Genomic DNA, 20,283 nt, shown 5'->3' on the forward strand with positions numbered 1-20,283 from the left:
TAAGGCCTGTTTCACATTTCCGTTTGTTTCCATCAGTCAAAATCTGCCGTTTTGCAAAAAAAACGGATCCGCCATTTTTTCCCCATTGACTTGCATTAGTGGCGGATTTTGACGGATGGTCATCCGTTGGATCCGATTTTTGACGGATCCGCCAAAATGTTGGCGTCCGCTGACTTGAGTGGACGGACAATGAAACGTTTTTTTGTCTGCACGGATCCGCACTTTTACACTGAGCATGCCCAGAAGAATTTCCTTGCCAGAAATTTAACCCTAAATCCCGTACTGGCGGCAGAAAAAATTCTCTCTCTCTCTCAGGCTGCGGTTCCTTTAAATTTCCAGCTTCAGCGGATCCATCAAAACAACGGTCCGGTGGCATACGTTCGTGTCACAACGGAAACGGATCCGTCTTTTGCATTTTTCACGGACTTCAACCGACCAAAAAAACGGAAGTGTGAAAGAGGCCTAAGGAACTTAGATTTGTAGCACCACTCCAGCACCGAAAAAATAAAACACTGGAGCGGAGCTTTAAGACAGCGCTCTCTCCTTTTAGATGCAATGTTAATCAGCTTATTCCCCGTTTAAATCCATGCGGTGTTGGAGCTGAAAACAGCTATTGGTGGAGCCGGATGCCGGGTTTTGCAGTCACATCAATCCAATGTCGATGACCTATCCATGAGCAGTATGAATCAGACACTGGCTGCTTTATTGCAGCCATGTATATTTTGCTCTGACCATGATTCCTGAATGACTAGACCAAGTGGCCAGTCTCCGGTAGCTTCTCCCCAAATTTGACAGATCTCTCTCTATGTGTGTATAAAGAAATAAACTTGTAAATCTACGAGTGAGAGGTAGGGAGAAGCCACTGGGGACCGGCATCGGATTACTAATCCAAGACATATTGCCCATCTGACTTCTCAAAGTATGTTTTCTCTGAAATGTCACAGCATTTCAGAGAAAACATACATGACTTCACATTAGACCTTGGAAATCAAAGTCCCAGAGTCTGGAGGAAGAGTGGAGAGGTACACAATCCAAGCTGCTTGAGGTCTACGCCAAGTGCGAAGTATCCACAATCAGTGATGGTTTGGGGAGCCATGTCATCTGCTGGTGTAGGTCCACTGTGTTTTATCAAGACCAAAGTCCGCACAGCGTCTACCAGGAAATTTTAGAGCACTTCATGCTTCCCTCTGCCGACAAGCTTTTTGGAGATGGAAATTTCATTCTCCAGCAGGACTTGGCACCTGTCCACACTGCCAAAAGTATCAATACCTGGTTTACAAACAACATTATCATTCTGCTTGATTGGCCAGCAAACTCGCCTGACCTTAACCCCATAGAGAATCTATGAGGTATTGTTAACAGGAAGATGAGAGACACCAAACCCAACAATGCAGACGAGTGAAGGCTGCCATCAAAGCAACCTGGGCTTCCATAACACCTCAGCAGTGCCACAGGCTGATCGCCTCCATGCCAAGCTGCATTGATGCATTAACTGATGCCAAAGGAGCCCCGACCAAGTACTGAGTGCATTTACTGAACTTACATTTCAGTACATTTCGGATTTTAAAATCATTTTTTCAGTCTGGTGTTCTAAAGTATTCTAATTTACTGAGATTATGACTTTTGGGTTTTCACTGGCTGTAAGCCATAACCATCAACATTAACAGAAATAAACACTTGAAATACATCACTCTGTTTGTAATGACTCTATATAACATATGAGTTTCACTTTTCTATTGAAGAACTGAAATGAATTACCGTATATACTCGCGTATAAGCCGAGATTTTCAGCCCATTTTTTTGGGCTGAAAGTCCCCCTCTCGGCTTATACGCGAGTCATATACGCCAGGGGATCAGATCATACTGACTCCCCCCCGGCGCGTCTCTGCAGCCCCCTGCTTTTCCCAAGGTCTCCCTTCCTTCAGCGGTCACATGGTGCCGCTCATTAAAGTCATGAATATGCGCATATTCTTGATTTTAATGAGCGGTACCACGTGACCGCTGCAGGAAGGAAGGGAGACTGTGGGAGAAGCGGGGCTGCAGAGACAGTGCCAGGATAGGGTAAGCATATGCAATATTCACCTGTCCGCGTTCCAACGCTGCTTGCCGCTGTCTGCCAGGTCCTCTGTCAGTGACATTCAGGCAGCAGAGGGCGCGATGACGTGGTTAGTGCGCGCCGCGCCATCTGCCTGAACAGTCACTGACAGAGGGACCCGGAAGACAGTGGCGAGCAGCGTTGGAACGGGGACAGGTGAATATCTCAGGTGCTGGGTCCTGAGCCAGCGGTGACACGGGCACCTGGCCCCCATAGCGTGCCAGCCTGCTCAGCACACCGGCACCTGGTCCCCAGTGACGAGAGGTACGTTTTTTTTTTTTATTTGCAGCAGCAGCATATGGAGGCATAATCTATGGAGCATCTTATGGGGCATATTCTATGAAGCATCTTATGGGGCAGCATATGGAGCATCTTATGGGACAGCATATGGGGGCATAATCTATGGAGCATCTTATGGGGGCATAATTTATGGAGCATCTTATGGGGCAGCATATGGGGGCATAATCTATGGAGCATTTTATGGGGGCATAGCATATGGAGCATACAAAGGGGCTGGAAGGAGAGCTATACTGCAGGATGAGGCTGTATATAGGGTTCTGAGAAGAGGGATATACTGTGCGATGGAGTGGTAAACTTGGTGCTCAAAAGAGTGATCTAGTGCAGGATGGTGCTGTATATAAGGGGCTGAGAGGATTGACGTACGCAAGATATAGATGTACATAGAAAACTGAAAGTAGATACATACCTACAGTATGGGGTTGTATACAGAGCATCTCAGACTAGGCTAAGTGTTAGGACTAGAGTTAAGGATAGGACTATGGTTAGATTTAGGACTTGGTTTAGGCTTAGAAATAGGATTAGAACTAGGGTTAGGGTAAGGACAGGAGTTAACACTAGGGTTATGATTATGTTTACTACTAGGTTTAGGATTAAAAGTAGGCTTATGACTAGAGCAGGGGTCTCAAACACTTAAAGGGGTTGTCCGGGCTTTTCACATAATCTCAGTACATATCTGGGCTGCAGAATTATGACAATAAGTAATTTACTTTCTGTCACTAGTTTGCACGGTTTTCTAGATATTCTGAACAGAACGTCCAAGGGTGTGTGTGTTATGGCATTGAAATGAGAACTAGTCGTAACCTCCTACTCTACTCCAAACATGCCCTCTATAGCAACAACCCCACCCTCCATAGCTACAGGCCCTCCCCGTCCACATGAAGAAGCCCTCATCACACAGTAACAAATCCTCCCCCTCTAGCAGCCTCACTGCAGAGAGCAGCTGCTCCTCCCCCCAGACACACATCGTCCTGTATTCTGGGACAGACTGCGCCCATCAGTATTTGTGTCATTAGAGACACATTGCTCACACATACACTGCACCAAATCTGCTGCTGTGTGAAGACATCAGTGACACAGAGCTGTCTCATTCACACAACAGATTACATCAGTGACTGCCATCCCCTGTGCAGATTAGAAGCTGCAGACCCCCATCACTGGCCATCACACAGTCTGTTCTCACTGCTGCCAGCAGCCTGGGACAGGGACGGAAGGAATTACTGATAATGAGTTATGTATTGTAATCATGGAGTGGCCCAGAATACAGGACGATTTTCCCTCCTCACTACTTTCACATTCCATAGATCACTGTTCAGTGTGTGTCTGGGGGAGGAGCAGCTCTCTGCAGTGAAGCTGCTAGAAGGGGAGGATTTGTTACTGTGTGATGAGGGCTGCTTCATGTGGACGGGGAGGACCTGTAGCTATGGAGGGTGGGGTCGTTGCTATAGAGGGCATGTTTGGAGTAGAGTAGGAGGTTACGACTAGTTCTAATTTCAATGCCATAACACACCCCCCTTGGACGTTCTGTTCAGAATATCTAGAAAACCGTGCAAACTAGTGACAGAAAGTAAATTACTTATTGTCATAATTCTGCAGCCCAGATATGTACTGAGATTATGTGAAAAGCCCGGACAACCCCTTTAACCAGCAAGCTGCATGCGTCCCATGGGACACCAGAGCTCCTGGGACCAGGGGCCCATGGAGGAAGGAGTCCTGCTGACGCTAGCGCATTTTTCAGCTAAATGCGAGTCCTCAGATGCACACTCAAGTTCAAATGCATTACAGTGTGGACAGCCACCGTCTCTCTCACTGCAATCGGCATACAAGCCACCAGCAGGGACTGGAAGCTGAAGCTGGCGTGTCCACCACAGGCACTGCATTGCACCACCTCGTCTATGGAGGAGGAAAAAGACGCTGTGTCATGAGAGCGGGAACAGGTGAGAGGAATAGTTTATTTTTGTTACATGTATGTGAAAAGCACCAGGACATCGTTACAGGATGGGGAATATTACAGGTTGGGAAACATTATTACAGAGTGTGGGTCAGGACAGATGCCATTATTACTAGATGGAGGACATTATTTCAGGACAAGGGGCTTTAATACAAAATGTTGGACATAATTTTAGAACAACACACATTATTACAGGATGGTAGTCCGCATGGGGGACATTATGACAGGATGGTAGTCAGCATGGGGCACATTATGACAGGATGGTAGTCAGCATGGGGCACATTATGACAGGATGGTAGTCAGCATGGGGCACATTATGACAGGATGGTAGTCCGCATTGGGGGGGCATTATGACAGGATGGTAGTCAGCATGGGGCACATTATGACAGGATGGTAGTCCGCATTGGGGGGCATTATGACAGGATGGTAGTCAGCATGGGGGACATTATGACAGGATGGTAGTCAGCATGGGGGACATTATGACAGGATGGTAGTCAGCATGGGGGACATTATGACAGGATGGTAGTACGCATGGGGGACATTATGACAGGTTGGTAGTCAGCATGGGGGACATTATGACAGGATGGTAGTCAGCATGGGGCACATTATGACAGGATGGTAGTCAGCATTGGGGACATTATGACAGGATGGTAGTCAGCATGGGGGACATTATGACAGGATGGTAGTACGCATGGGGGACATTATGACAGGATTGTAGTCAGCATTGGGGACATTATGACAGGATGGTAGTCAGCATTGGGGACATTATGACAGGATGGTAGTCAGCATTGGGGACATTATGACAGGATGGTAGTCAGCATGGGGGACATTATGACAGGATGGTAGTCAGCATGGGAAATATTATGACAGGATGGTAGTCAGCATGGGAAATATTATGACAGGATTGTAGTCAGCATTGGGGACATTATGACAGGATGGTAGTCAGCATTGGGGACATTATGACAGGATGGTAGTCAGCATGGGAAATATTATGACAGGATGGTAGTCAGCATGGGAAATATTATGACAGGATTGTAGTCAGCATTGGGGACATTATGACAGGATGGTAGTCAGCATGGGGGACATTATGACAGGATGGTAGTCAGCATGGGGGACATTATGACAGGATGGTAGTCAGCATGGGGGACATTATGACAGGATGATAGTCAAAATGGGAGACATTATGACAGGATGGTAGTCAGAATGGGAGACATTATGACAGGATGGTAGTCAGCATTGGGGACATTATGACAGGATGGTAGTCAGCATTGGGGACATTATGACAGGATGGTAGTCAGCATTGGGGACATTATGACAGGATGGTAGTCAGCATTGGGGACATTATGACAGGATGGTAGTCAGCATTGGGGACATTATGACAGGATGGTAGTCAGCATTGGGGACATTATGACAGGATGGTAGTCAGCATGGGGGACATTATGACAGGATGTAGTCAGCATGGGGGACATTATGACAGGATGGTAGTCAGCATGGGGAACATTATGACAGGATGTAGTCAGCATGGGGGACATTATGACAGGATGGTAGTCAGCATGGGGGACATTATGACAGGATGGTAGTCAGCATGGGGGACATTATGACAGGATGGTAGTCAGCATGGGGGACATTATGACAGGATGGTAGTCAGAATGGGAGACATTATGACAGGATGATAGTCAGCATTGGGGACATTATGACAGGATGTAGTCAGCATGGGGGACATTATGACAGGATGGTAGTCAGCATGGGGGACATTATGACAGGATGGTAGTCAGCATGGGGGACATTATGACAGGATGGTAGTCAGCATGGGGGACATTATGACAGGATGGTAGTCAGCATGGGGGACATGACAGGATGGTAGTCAGCACTGGGGACATTATGACAGGATGGTAGTCAGCATGGGGGACATTATGACAGGATGGTAGTCAGCATGGGGGACATTATGACAGGATGTAGTCAGCATGGGGAACATTATGACAGGATGGTAGTCAGCATGGGAAATATTATGACAGGATTGTAGTCAGCATGGGAGACATTATGACAGGATGGTAGTCAGCATGGGAAATATTATGACAGGATGGTAGTCAGCATGGGGGACATTATGACAGGATTGTAGTCAGCATGGGAGACATTATGACAGGATGGTAGTCAGCATTGGGGACATTATGACAGGATGGTAGTCAGCATGGGAAATATTATGACAGGATGGTAGTCAGAATGGGAGACATTATGACAGGATGGTAGTCAGAATGGGAGACATTATGACAGGATGGTAGTCAGCATGGGGGACATTATGACAGGATGGTAGTCAGCATGGGGGACATTATGACAGGATGGTAGTCAGCATGGGGGACATTATGACAGGATGGTAGTCAGCATGGGGAACATTATGACAGGATGTAGTCAGCATGGGAAATATTATGACAGGATGGTAGTCAGCATGGGAAATATTATGACAGGATTGTTGTCAGCATGGGAGACATTATGACAGGATGGTAGTCAGCATGGGAAATATTATGACAGGATGGTAGTCAGCATGGGGGACATTATGACAGGATTGTAGTCAGCATGGGAGACATTATGACAGGATGGTAGTCAGCATTGGGGACATTATGACAGGATTGTAGTCAGCATGGGAGACATTATGACAGGATGGTAGTCAGCATTGGGGACATTATGACAGGATGGTAGTCAGCATGGGAAATATTATGACAGGATGGTAGTCAGAATGGGAGACATTATGACAGGATGGTAGTCAGAATGGGAGACATTATGACAGGATGTTAGTCAGCATGGGGGACATTATGACAGGATGGTAGTCAGCATGGGGGACATTATGACAGGATGGTAGTCAGCATGGGGGACATTATGACAGGATGGTAGTCAGCATGGGGAACATTATGACAGGATGTAGTCAGCATGGGGAACATTATGACAGGATGGTAGTCAGCATTGGGGGGGCATTATGACAGGATGGTAGTCAGCATGGGGGACATTATGACAGGATGGTAGTCAGCATGGGGGACATTATGACAGGATGGTAGTCAGCATGGGGAACATTATGACAGGATGTAGTCAGCATGGGGGACATTATGACAGGATGGTAGTCCGCATTGGGGGGGCATTATGACAGGATGGTAGTCAGCATGGGGGACATTATGACAGGATGGGGACCAGTATGAGGAACATACAGTTTATGGGGGCAAGTGGGGCCATAATTACTGTAGGGGACAAATGGAGGACATTATTACTGTATGAAGGCAATATGGGGACAAAAAGAAAAAAATTGTAAAAAAAATAAAATAAAGTATGAAAAAATAACGGAAAAATATTTTGACTGTAAAAATGTTTACAACCAGGTTAAGGACTAGTTTTACGTCTAGAGTAAGGCCACGTTCACACGCTCAGGATTTTACATCAGTATTTATAAACCAAAACCAGGAGAGGGTGATAATACAGAAGTGGTGACGTGTTTCTATTATACTTTTTCTCTGATTGTTCCACTCTTGGTTTTGGCTTACAAATACTGAGGTAAAAAATTTACCAAATACTCGATGTGTGCACGTGGCCTAATGGTTAGAACTAGGATCAGGACTTGTGTAATGGTTAGGACTAGTGTAATTGTTAGGACTAGGGTTAGGAATGGTGTAACGGTTAGGACTAGAGGACATGTCGAAATGTGGCCAGCAGGGGAAAACAATTTGGCTCTTGATGCCAGATGGGCCCCTATCAACTGTGCAGAGCAGTGAAAAGCTTCAGACGGCTCAATGCAAAGATTTCAGCAGTGGGAAAACGAGGGAGAAGCGATCATTTTTTTATGTAGGGCCCATTACTCTGTATAGAGGACAATACATTGTTATAAAGAATGGAGCACTATGCGGAGCCCGTAGCTCCTGGGGGGGGGGGAGCAGACGGTACGGTTGCCCCGGGCCTCATGCTCTGAAGGGCCCACCAGGAGGTACACTACTCATGCATTAAACGCTGATACAGTTAAGCTCGGCAGTAGAGCAAGGAGACACGATCTCCCCACACTGCGGAACTTTGTTCTGTAGACTTCAGGTTGCTGATTGTAAGCCTGTAGTCTACATAATGGCTAATGTGGGTGCAGTGGTCATTGTACAGTTTGGGGACTAATGCAGTGGCCGATACAGTCTGGGAGCTAGTGTGGGGCCATTATACAGTTTGGGAGCTAGTGTGGGGCGATTATACAGTTTGGGAGCTAGTGTGGGGCCATTATACAGTTTGGCAGCTAGTGTGGGGGCCATTATACAGTTTGGGAGCTAATGTGGGGGCCATTATACAGTTTGGGAGATAGTATGGGGAACATTATACCGTTTGGGAGCTAGTGTGGGGGCCATTATACAGTCTGGGAGCTAATGTAGGGGCCATTATACAGTTTGGGAGCTAGTGTGGGGCGATTATACAGTCTGGGAGCTAGTGTGGGGGCCATTATACAGTTTGGGAGCTAGTGTGGGGGCCATTATACAGTTTGGGAGCTAGTGTGGGGCGATTATACAGTCTGGGAGCTAGTGTGGGGGCCATTATACAGTTTGGGAGCTAGTGTGGGGGCCATTATACAGTTTGGGAGCTAGTGTGGGGGCCATTATACAGTTTGGGAGATAGTGTGGGGGCCATTACACAGTTTGGGAGCTAGTGTGGGGCGATTATACAGTTTGGCAGCTAATGTAGGGGCCATTATACAGTTTGGGAGCTAGTGTGGGGCGATTATACAGTCTGGGAGCTAGTGTGGGGGCCATTATACAGTTTGGGAGCTAGTGTGGGGGCCATTATACAGTTTGGGAGCTAGTGTGGGGGCCATTATACAGTTTGGGAGCTAGTGTGGGGGCCATTATACAGTTTAGGAGCTAGTGTGGGGGCCATTATACAGTTTAGGAGCTAGTGTGGGAGCCATTATACAGTTTGGGAGCTAGTGTGGGGGCCATTATACAGTTTGGGAGCTAGTGTGGGGGCCATTATACAGTTTGGGAGCTAGTGTGGGGGCCATTATACAGTTTGGGAGCTAGTGTGGGGGCCATTATACAGTTTGGGAGCTAGTGTGGGGGCCATTATACAGTTTAGGAGCTAGTGTGGGGGCGATTATACAGTCTGGGAGCTAGTGTGGGGGCCATTATACAGTTTGGGAGCTAGTGTGGGGGCCATTATACAGTTTGGGAGCTAGTGTGGGGGCGATTATACAGTTTGGGAGCTAGTGTGGGGGCCATTATACAGTTTGGGAGCTAGTGTGGGGGCCATTATACAGTTTAGGAGCTAGTGTGGGGGCGATTATACAGTTTGGGAGCTAGTTTGGGGGCCATTATACAGTTTGGGAGCTAGTGTAGGGGCCATTATACAGTTTGGGAGCTAGTGTGGGGGCCATTATACAGTTTGGGAGCTAGTGTGGGGGCCAATATACAGTTTGGGAGCTAATGTGGGGGCCATTATACAGTCTGGGAGCTAGTGTGGGGGCCACTATACAGTTTGAGAGCTAGTGTGGGGCCATTATACAGTTTGGGAGCTAGTGTGGGGGCCAATATACAGTTTGGGAGCTAGTGTGGGGGCCAGTATACAGTTTGGGAGCTAGTGTGGGGCCATTATACAGTTTAGGAGCTAGTGTGGGGGCCACTATACAGTTTGGGAGCTAGTGTGGGGCCATTATACAGTTTAGGAGCTAGTGTGGGGGCCACTATACAGTTTGGGAGCTAGTGTGGGGCGATTATACTGTCTGGGAGCTAGTGTGGGGGCCAATATACAGTTTGGGAGCTAGTGTGGGGGCCATTATACAGTTTGGGAGCTAATGTGGGGGCCATTATACAGTCTGGGAGCTTGTTTGGGGTGATTATACAGTTTGGCAGCTAATGTAGGGGCCATTATACAGTTTGGGAGCTAGTGTGGGGCGATTATACAGTCTGGGAGCTAGTGTGGGGGCCATTATACAGTTTGGGAGCTAATGTGGGGGCCATTATACAGTTTGGGAGCTAGTGTGGGGGCCAATATACAGTTTGGGAGCTAGTGTGGGGGCCATTATACAGTTTGGGAGCTAATGTGGGGGCCATTATACAGTTTGGGAGCTAGTGTGGGGGCCATTATACAGTTTGGGAGCTAGTGTGGGGGCCATTATACAGTTTGGGAGCTAGTGTGGGGGCCATTATACAGTTTGGGAGCTAGTGTGGGGCGATTATACTGTCTGGGAGCTAGTGTGGGGGCCATTATACAGTTTGGGAGCTAGTGTGGGGCCATTATACAGTTTAGGAGCTAGTGTGGGGGCCACTATACAGTTTGGGAGCTAGTGTGGGGCGATTATATTGTCTGGGAGCTAGTGTGGGACGATTATACAGTCTGGGAGCTAGTGTGGGGCGATTATACAGTCTGGGAGCTAGTGTGGGGGCCATTATACAGTTTGGGAGCTAGTGTGGGGGCCATTATACAGTTTGGGAGCTAATGTGGGGGCCATTATACAGTCTGGGAGCTAGTGTGGGGGCCACTATACAGTTTGGGAGCTAGTGTGGGGCCATTATACAGTTTGGGAGCTAGTGTGGGGGCCAATATACAGTTTGGGAGCTAGTGTGGGGGCCAGTATACAGTTTGGGAGCTAGTGTGGGGGCCATTATACAGTTTGGGAGCTAGTGTGGGGCGATTATACTGTCTGGGAGCTAGTGTGGGGGCCATTATACAGTTTGGGAGCTAGTGTGGGGCCATTATACAGTTTAGGAGCTAGTGTGGGGGCCACTATACAGTTTGGGAGCTAGTGTGGGGCGATTATATTGTCTGGGAGCTAGTGTGGGACGATTATACAGTCTGGGAGCTAGTGTGGGGCGATTATACAGTCTGGGAGCTAGTGTGGGGGCCATTATACAGTTTGGGAGCTAGTGTGGGGGCCATTATACAGTTTAAGGCCTACTGTGGGGGGGTCTCATGAAGTGGGGGGGTTGTCATACATTATAAGGACTTCGGTAGGGGTCCTCATAAAGTGTCAGAGACATTGTACGGCGTGGGAGCTAATGTGGGGGACACAATAAACTATAGGACTTATTGTCGGGACAATTATAGTATGGAAGCTAATTAGGGGCCTATTATATAGTTTGAGGGTTAATCTGGGGACTACTGTGGAGTTAATTATTCAGTGTGGAGGCCATTATACAGTGTGGGTTCTACTATGAGGGGCCATTATTCTGTGTTATGGGGGAGCAGAAGGGACATCATACTCTGTATAGAGGAGCTGTTGGTCCATCATACTGTGTACAGGAGAGCTGTGGGGACATCATAATGTGAGGGGGGTGGAAATTGGGGGACTGTCACTCAGTGGAAATGATTTAAGATCAAACCTATTACCAGCCATGGTAGCCTGTCACCAGTACTGTTTCCCGTCACCAGCATTGTTGCCTGTCACCTGTACTGTAGCCCATCACCAGCGAAGGTAGCCCGTTACAAGCCTTGTAACCCGTCACCTGCCATGGTGACCCGTCACTAGCCCATTGCAGACCGGCTCCCTGCTGTAGCCTCACCCTAAGTGCAGGTGGCGCTGCTCTGCAGGACAAGGCTTTCTTGCACAGATCACGTGACCGAGCGCAGCGGTTTCCCGCCGCCTCTTCCCTGTCTGGCGCTTCCTCGGTTGCTGAGGTAACCGGCGTGTTTCCGTAACGCGTCAGCTCGCGAAACTGTCTCCCAAGATGGCGGGCTGGTAGCGAGAGGAGCAGCGGGTAACGTGAAGAGAAGGAGGCCCGAGCACCCCGCACCGCTGCGCAAGGTGAGAGCCTCGGCCGCCTGATATGTGTGGAGATGTGAGAGAGGAAGGAGCTGAGCCCGGTGTGAGGGGGCGACACTGAGCGCGTGATGGCCACCACAAAGTCTTTGGTGCTTAGTGATGCAGGCTCCGTACTGGAAGACCACGGGTATAGACCAGGAATCTCCAAGGGGCACTGCAAGTATCAGCATGCCCGTGTGACTAACCCTACCGACCACAGTGTCATTTTCGCCCCGTCCTGAGGCCAGGTGGGGCGCTGTGTACATTGAGCAGTGGTGCTGTGTATCCTTGCTGATGGCAGTATGCCTGTACCATGTCTGCTCTGTGATGCCTCTTGACACCAGTGCTGCACAGGGCACCAGGAGCGGCTGATTTTCTTGTAGCTTTTGTTTTTTTTCTCCGTCTTCCATGACCCATAACCTTGTTTTCCTTCCACATCAGGGCTTGTTTTTGTTTTTTTTTCCCAGCAGGACTTTTGTAGTTTTGAGTGACACAATTCCACGTTTTTTTGTTAATTGTGCTGCAATAATCACCTGGCAAGACAAATTCTGTTGTACCGAATTTATAGGGTGTTTTTGTTTTTTTTTGGGGGGGGGACGGACTTAAAAGAATGGAGAACAGGAATGAACATAATAACTTATAGGTCCAAAGAGATGGAGAGGTATTATAGATTTCTTCGGCATCTTGGATATGAAATGAACATGAATTATATATAGACAATTAGTAAATCCACACATTTCCCATATGAACAGGTGTATATTATATTCCCTGAGCTTTATAGGTGGGGATTGACCATGGAATATATGTAGATAATAGGAGAATGAACATATAAAAAGGTGTATATTATATGGGATGTGTTCATTCCTCTTATCTACATATATTTCATGTTCATTCCCCACCTACCAAGTGCAGGGATTATAATATACACCTGTATATATGGGATATGTGTTAATTCCCCTATTAACTTAATATACAGTGCCTTGCGAAAGTATTCAGCACCCTGGAACTTTTCAACCTTTTCCCACATATCATGCTTCAAACATAAAGATACCAAATGTAAATATTTGGTGAAGAATCAACAAGTGGGACACAATTGTGAAGTTGAATGAAATTTATTGGTTATTTTAAATTTTTGTGGAAATTCAAAAACTGAAAAGTGGGGTGTGCAATATTATTCGGCCCCTTTAACTTAATACTTTGTTGCGCCACCTTTTGCTGCGATTACAGCTGCAAGTCGCTTGGGGTATGTCTCTATGAGTTTTGGACATTGAGAGACTGAAATTCTTGCCCATTCTTCTTGGCAAACAGCTCGAGCTCAGTGAGGTTTGATGGAGATCGTTTGTGAACAGCAGTTTTCAGCTCTTTCCACAGATTTTCGATTGGAATTCAGGTCTGGAATTTGACTTGGCCATTCTAACACCTGGATACGTTAGTTTGTGAACCATTCCATTATAGATTTTGCTTTATGCTTGGGATCTTTGTCTTGTTGGAAGTCAAATCTCCGTCCCAGTCTCAGGTCTTTTGCAGACTCCACCAGGTTTTCTTCCGAATGGTCCTGTATTTGGCTCCATCCATCTTCCCATCAATTTTAACCATCTTCCCTGTCCCTGCTGAAGAAAAGCAGGCCCAAACCATGACTGTTTCTCTTATTCATTCTCGTCTTGACTATTGTAACTCTCTTCTAATCGGTCTCCCTTTTACCAAACTCTCCCCTCTCCAATCTGTCTTGAATGCTGCAGCCAGGATCATATTCCTCACCAATCATAGAATCATAGAATCGTAGAGTTGGAAGGGACCTCCTGGGCCATCTGGTCCAACCCCCTGCTCAAAGCAGGATTCGCTAAATCATCCCAGTCAGATGTCTGTCCAGCCTCTGTTTGAAGACTTCCATTGAAGGAGAACTCACCACTTCTCGTGGCAGCCTGTTCCACTCATTGATCACTCTGTCAAAAAGTTTTTTCTAATATCTAATCTGTGTCTCCTCCCATTCAGTTTCATCCCATTGCTTCTAGTCTTTCCTTGTGCAAATGAGAATAAAGTTGATCCTTCTACAATGTGACAGCCCTTTAGATATTTGTAGACAGCTATTAAGTCTCCTCTCAGTCTTCTCTCTTGCAAACTAAACATTCCCAAATCCTGCAACCTTTCCTCATAAGACAGGGTTTGCAGACCGGTCACCATTCTGGTCGCTCTTTTCTGAACTTGCTCCAGTTTGTTAATGTCTTTTTTAAAATGTGGTGCCCAAAACTGGACACAATATTCCAGATGAGGTCTGACCAAAGAGGAGTAGAGGGAAATAATGACTTCACGTGATCTAGACTGTATGCTTCTGTTAATACATCCTAGAATTGCATTTGCCTTTTTTGCTGTTGCATCACACTGTTGACTCATATTCAGTCTGTGATCTATTAGTATACCCAAGTCTTTTTCACATGTGCTGTCACTTAGCCCTATTCCTCCCATTCTATATATGCTTTTTTCATTTTTATTGCCCAGATGTAGTACTTTGCATTTCTCCCTGTTAAAAACCATTCTGTTAGTTGCTGCCCACTTCTCCAGTTTATTTAAATCTTTTTGAATCCTCTCTCTCTCATCTCTAGTATTAGCTATCCCTCCTAGCTTTGTGTCATCAGCAAATTTAATCAGTTTACCCTCAATTCCTTCATCTAAATCGTTGATAAAGATGTTGAACAATACAGGGCCCAGGACAGAGCCCTGTGGTACCCCACTTGAGACATTCTTCCAACTGGATGTGCAGCCATTTACGACCACTCTTTGGGTCTGATCACTAAGCCAGTTATGAATCCACCTAACAGTTACCTTGTCCATTCCATACTTAGTCATTTTTTCAATAAGGATTGTATGAGAGACTTTGTCAAATGCTTTGCTGAAGTCAAGATATACTATATCTACAGCATTTCCTTGATCCACCCAATCAGTGATACCGTCATAGAAGGAAATTAAGTTAGTTTGACATGACTTATTAGTTACAAACCCATGCTGACTCTGTTTAATCACTTCATTCTTATCCAGGTATTGACATACATGTTGTTTAATAATTTGTTCAAAGATCTTTCCTGGTATAGAAGTCAGACTCACCGGCCTATAGTTGCCTGGGTCCACCTTCTTCCCCTTTTTGAAGATAGGAACAACATTTGCTCTTCTCCAGTCTTCTGGCACTTCTCCTGTTCTCCAAGAATTTTCAAAGATTATGGAGAGGGGTTCAAAAATTTCTTCTGCCATCTCCTTCAGTACTCTGGGGTGTAATTCATCTGGACCTGGAGACTTGAATTCATTTAGGTTAGCTAAGTGTTTTCTCACTATCTTTCTGTTTATAGATATCCTGGATTCTTCTATTCCCTTAATAGGACAGTGAATAACAGTTGATGTTACATTTCCTTTCTACCTTGTGCCAGTCATTACACTAGCTACCCATCCACTCCAGAATTCAGTATAAACTTATTACCCTCACCCACAAAGCCCTCCATAGCTCAGCACCACCTTACATCTCCTCCCTTGTTTCAGTATACCACCCTACCGCGCCCTCCGTTCTGCTGATGACCTGAGGTTAGCATCCTCAGTAGTCAGAACCTCCCACTCCCGTCTCCAAGACATTACACGTGCCGCGCCAATTCTTTGGAATGCACTTCCCAGGTCAATACGATTAGTCCCCAATCCCGACAATTTTAAGCGTGCCCTGAAAACGCATTTATTCAGACTGGCCTATCGCCTCAACGCATTAACCTAATCTATCCCTGTGTGGCACAGCCAAAAGTTTTACCATAACCAAATTTCCCGCATCATGTTCCCACATGCTTTATGCATCCATTAGCCCTCTGTGTCTGTAATGTTACACACTTAACATTATGGCTGGTCCATACAATCAGGGCAACTTTTACCACCCACCTTTCGTGTCTACCTCTTTCCTCATAGACTGTAAGCTTGCGAGCAGGGCCCTCAATCCTCTTGGTATTTGTTATAATCTACTGTATGTGATTATTGTTATGCTGTAATATCTATTGTCTGTACAAATCCCCTCTGAAATGTAAAGTGCTGCGGAATATGTCGGCGCTATAAAAATAAAATTTATTATTATTATGCTGCCACCACCATGCTTGACAGTGGGGTGGTGTGTTCAGGGTGATGAGCTGTGTTGCCTTTACGCCAAACATATCATTTGGCATTGTTGCCAAAAATTTCGGTTTTGTTTTAATCTGACCAGAGCACCTTCTTCCACACGTTTGGTGTGTCTCCCAGGTGGCTTGTTGCAAACTTTAAACAGCTTTCTTCTTGCCACTCTTCCATAAAGGCTAGTTTTGTGCAGTGTACGACTGATTGTTGTCCTATGGACAGACTGTCCCACCTCAGCTGTAGGTCTCTGCAGTTCATCCAGAGTGATCATGGGCCTCTTGGCTGCATCCCTGATCAGTCTTCTCCTTGTTTGAGATGAAAGTTTAGAGGGACGGCCGGGTCTTGGTAGATTTGCAGTGGTACGATACTCTTTCCATTTCAATATGATCGCTTGCACAGTGCTCCTTGGGATGTTTAAGGCTATGGGCCCACGTAGCGTTTTAAAACGCACACTAAAAACCGGACTCCTTCCCAGAAATCGTGCGGTTTTACCGCGATTCTGTTCGATTTTCTCAAGCACTTTCCAAGTGATTTCAAGCATCGCTTGGAAAGTGATTGACAGGTTGGTCACACTCATCAAACATAGTGTTTGACAAGTGTGAGCAACTTTTTACTATTGAGGCTGCCTATGCGGCATCAATAGTAAAAGATAAAATGTTAAAAATGATAAAAAAAAATAAAAAATCGGTGTATATTTACCTTCCGACGTCCCGCGCTGCCATCCCGGGCCACAGCGTTCCCAGTAATGCCTTGCGAGACCTGTGATGACGTTGGTCTCGCGTTACTGTAGCGATCTCGCGAGACCGCTAGAGGCACAGGACCTTGCCGTAAGGCATTACTGGGAACGCTTTGGCCGGGAATGCAGCGCGGGACGCCGGATGGTAAATATACCCCGATTTTTTTAATTTTTAATTCTTTTTTTTTTTTTTTTTACAGGGCTATGGTACCCAGGGCCTGGAGGACAGTCTCCTCTCCTCCACACCGTGGGTACCAACCGCACATGAGACGCTTAACTTCCCGCATGGTGGGCATAGCCACATGCGGGAAGTAAGCGATTCTCATGCATTCCTATGGGTGCGGAATCGCAGCAATTCTTTGCGATTCCGCACAAAAGAATGAGCATGCTGCGATTTTTTTTCCGATGCGTTTCCGTCGCGGAAAAAAGCGCAGCATTAGCACAGCATGTGCGGAATGCCATAGGAATGCATGAGGGGCGTTTTGTACATGATTTTTAAACATTTTCGCTGCGTTTTCGCGCCGAAAATCACGGCAAAAACGCTTAATCGCATCGTGGGCACATACCCTCAAGTTTTGGATATCATTTTGCATCCAAATCCGGCTTTAAACTTCTCCACAACAGTATCACGGCCCTGACTGTTGTGTTCCTTGGTCTTCATGATGCTCTCTGTGCTTCAAACAGAGACTATCACAGAGCAGGTGCATTTATACGGAGACTTGATTACACACAGGTGGATTATATTTATCATCATTTGTCATTTAGGACAATATTGGATCATTCAGAGATCCACAATGAACTTCTGGAGTGAATTTGCTGCACTGAAAGTAAAGGGGCCAAATAATATTGCACGCCCCACTTTTCAGTTTTTGAATTTCCACAAAAAATTAAAATAACCTATAAATTTTGTTCAACTTCACAATTGTGTCCCACTTGTTGTTGATTCTTCACCAAAAATTTACTTTTGGTATCTTTATGTTTGAAGCATGATATGTGGGAAAAGGTTGAAAAGTTCCAGGGGGCCGAATACTTTCTCAAGGCACGGTTTTTCATGTTCATTCCCCACCTATAAAGCACAGGGAATAATAATATACACCTGTTTATATGGGATATGTGTTCATTCTCCTATTATCTACTTATATTTCATATTCATTCTCCACCTATAAAGCTCAGGGAATATAATATACACCTGTTTATATGTGATATGTGTTAATTTCCTAACTGTCTACATATAAGTCATGCTCATTTCATATCCAAGATATATAAGAAATCTGTAATACCTCTCCATGTCTTTGGACCTATAAGGCCATGTGCACATGCTGCGGATTCTGCTGCGGATCTGCAGCGTTTCTGGCCCTGCGGGTCCGCAGCAGTTTCTGCTGCGTTGTACAGTACCATTGTTTTCAATGGTCAAACCAAAAACGCTGTGCATATGCTGCAGATTTTTCCGCGGGGTTATAATCCGCAGCATGTCAATTCTTTGTGCGGATTCCGCTGCGTTTTCACACCTTCTCCATTGTGAGGTGTGAAACCGCAGGCTAATCCGCAGATAAACCGCAGGACTTTTGACCTGCGGTTTTACCTGCGGATTTTTATAAATCCGCGCTGGAAAATCCGCAGCTCTCCAAACTACGTGTGCACATAGCCTAAGTTGCTATGTTCATTTTTTTTCTTCAGCCCTTTTCTTCATTCTTTTTAAGTCCATCCCTTTTTTGTTTCATATATTGAAATGGTTAAAAAAAACAGTCTAAAAAATTCTGTTTTGTATTACAATGGGTTAGTGCAACCCCACTGTGGATATGTGGCTCAGTTTTGGCCGCCAGTTGATAGAAAGGATGCTCTGCTAGTAATGGCACCAAGGAGGGCCGCCAGACTGATAAATGGCATGGGGGGGTCTTAGGAGGAAAGGGGAAGGGAATTCTTTAGTCTTGACAAGTGAGGGTCAAGGGGGACGAGAGTAACTAGTCCAAGTACATTAGTGCCCATTCCAAGAAATATGATCAAAAGCTTTATTTTATTTTAACTCCCTCAAAAGTCTGGACGGCCCTGAAAATCTCCAGAGAAGACCGGGCTTCTAACCATGAGTACTACTGATCTGTGGTGCAGCGTACCTCAGGAGCTTGGTCACAGCGGGAACCGTTAATGGTTAAAAACATTTTTTATAAGGAAATACTTATGAATACGTGTAAAATTCTTGTTCCAGAGGTTGATCCAGTCGATCAGCACTCGTTATCTGGAGGGAAAACCTAAATTTTTATGGCAGAAAGGAACATGCTTGACATGCACCTGTACCCCTTTCCCATCCCTAGGTTGGACAAGTGTCTTTTATGCTCCAGTCCATGACTGATTTGTTGCACGACAGCATAGAGATGCAACAAATTCCTGAAGAGATGCATCTTGCTGCATCAGGCCCTTAAAGGGAATCTGTCGCCCCTTTTTTCGAATATGAGCTGCCGGCACTGTCATCAGGGGCTTATCTACAGCATTCTGTAATGCTGTAGATAAGCCCCCGATGTAACCTGAAAGAGAAGAAAAAGGGGCAAAAAATAGGTGACAGATTCCCTATAAGATCTTAAGATATTAATAAACATTTTAACATATTGATAAATTCTTTTTATTGCTAATTTCCCCTGTAACTGGGGCTGGTATATTAGCCCCAGGTGAAATTCAGCCTCCTAGCCGCTTAGGCCTCTTTCACACTTCAGTTTTTTGCATCAGTTCAAATCCGCCAAAAAGTCAGAGAAGCGGATCCGTTCTCAACTGATGTGAACGGATGGCACAGGATCCGTTTTCAGACGGATCCTGAAAATGAGGAAATAAAGGAACTGCTGGCGAGAGAGAGAGAGAGATTGATTGATTTTTTTTTCTTGTTTTGTCCGGCACCCAGAAAGAAAATCGGGTTAAATGAGTGTCTGGAGGATCCGCCAGAGGAAAAAACGTTGCAAGCTCCGTTTTGAAATCTTTGAGGATGGTGACGGACAGCAACTTTTGGCGGATCCTGAAAAAAAACGGATGCAACGGACAGCAATCCGTCACAATCCGCCATTAATGCACGTCAATGGGGAAAAAAAACGGATCCTCAAAAGAAAATTGAGGATCCGTTTTTTTCAAAACCTGGCGGATTGTGACTGATTGTAAAAAACTGAAGTGTGAAAGAGGCCTTAGCAGAGTTGACTGGGTCTCCTAGGACCCAGCAGCTCCTGTACTTCACTGACACTTATTGATCACATGATCACTGGGTCTGGAGGAGGAAGTACTGTCGGTGCTTCCTAACCTGTATCAACAAGTGCTGATTCAGTGCTGTGTATACAGTGATGGGTAAGGTAAGC

General features: G+C 45.9%; 2 protein-coding genes across 9 annotated transcripts in view; one reads left to right on the plus strand and one right to left on the minus strand.

Moving 5' to 3' along the window:
• FGL1 (fibrinogen like 1) overlaps nt 1–11,975 on the minus strand; it is a 170,934-nt gene extending 158,959 nt beyond the window's left edge. The window contains exon 1 of one of the 4 annotated variants that reach the window (XM_073583647.1): nt 11,849–11,975. The gene's annotated coding sequence lies outside the window, so the exon portion shown is untranslated. The other 3 variants (XM_073583646.1, XM_073583651.1, XM_073583649.1) reach the window with 3 other exon arrangements.
• Nucleotides 11,953–20,283, plus strand: part of PCM1 (pericentriolar material 1) — a 224,952-nt gene continuing 216,621 nt past the window's right edge. For 2 of the 5 annotated variants that reach the window (XM_073583635.1, XM_073583642.1), the window contains exon 1: nt 11,958–12,090. The gene's annotated coding sequence lies outside the window, so the exon portion shown is untranslated. Of the gene's footprint in view, nt 12,091–20,283 lie in introns of all 5 variants that reach the window. The other 3 variants (XM_073583641.1, XM_073583639.1, XM_073583636.1) reach the window with 3 other exon arrangements.

Source organism: Dendrobates tinctorius, unplaced genomic scaffold (assembly GCF_039654945.1).
Source record: "Dendrobates tinctorius isolate UK_male_01 unplaced genomic scaffold, ASM3965494v1 ptg000079l, whole genome shotgun sequence".
Classification (NCBI taxonomy): Eukaryota; Metazoa; Chordata; class Amphibia; order Anura; family Dendrobatidae; genus Dendrobates; species Dendrobates tinctorius.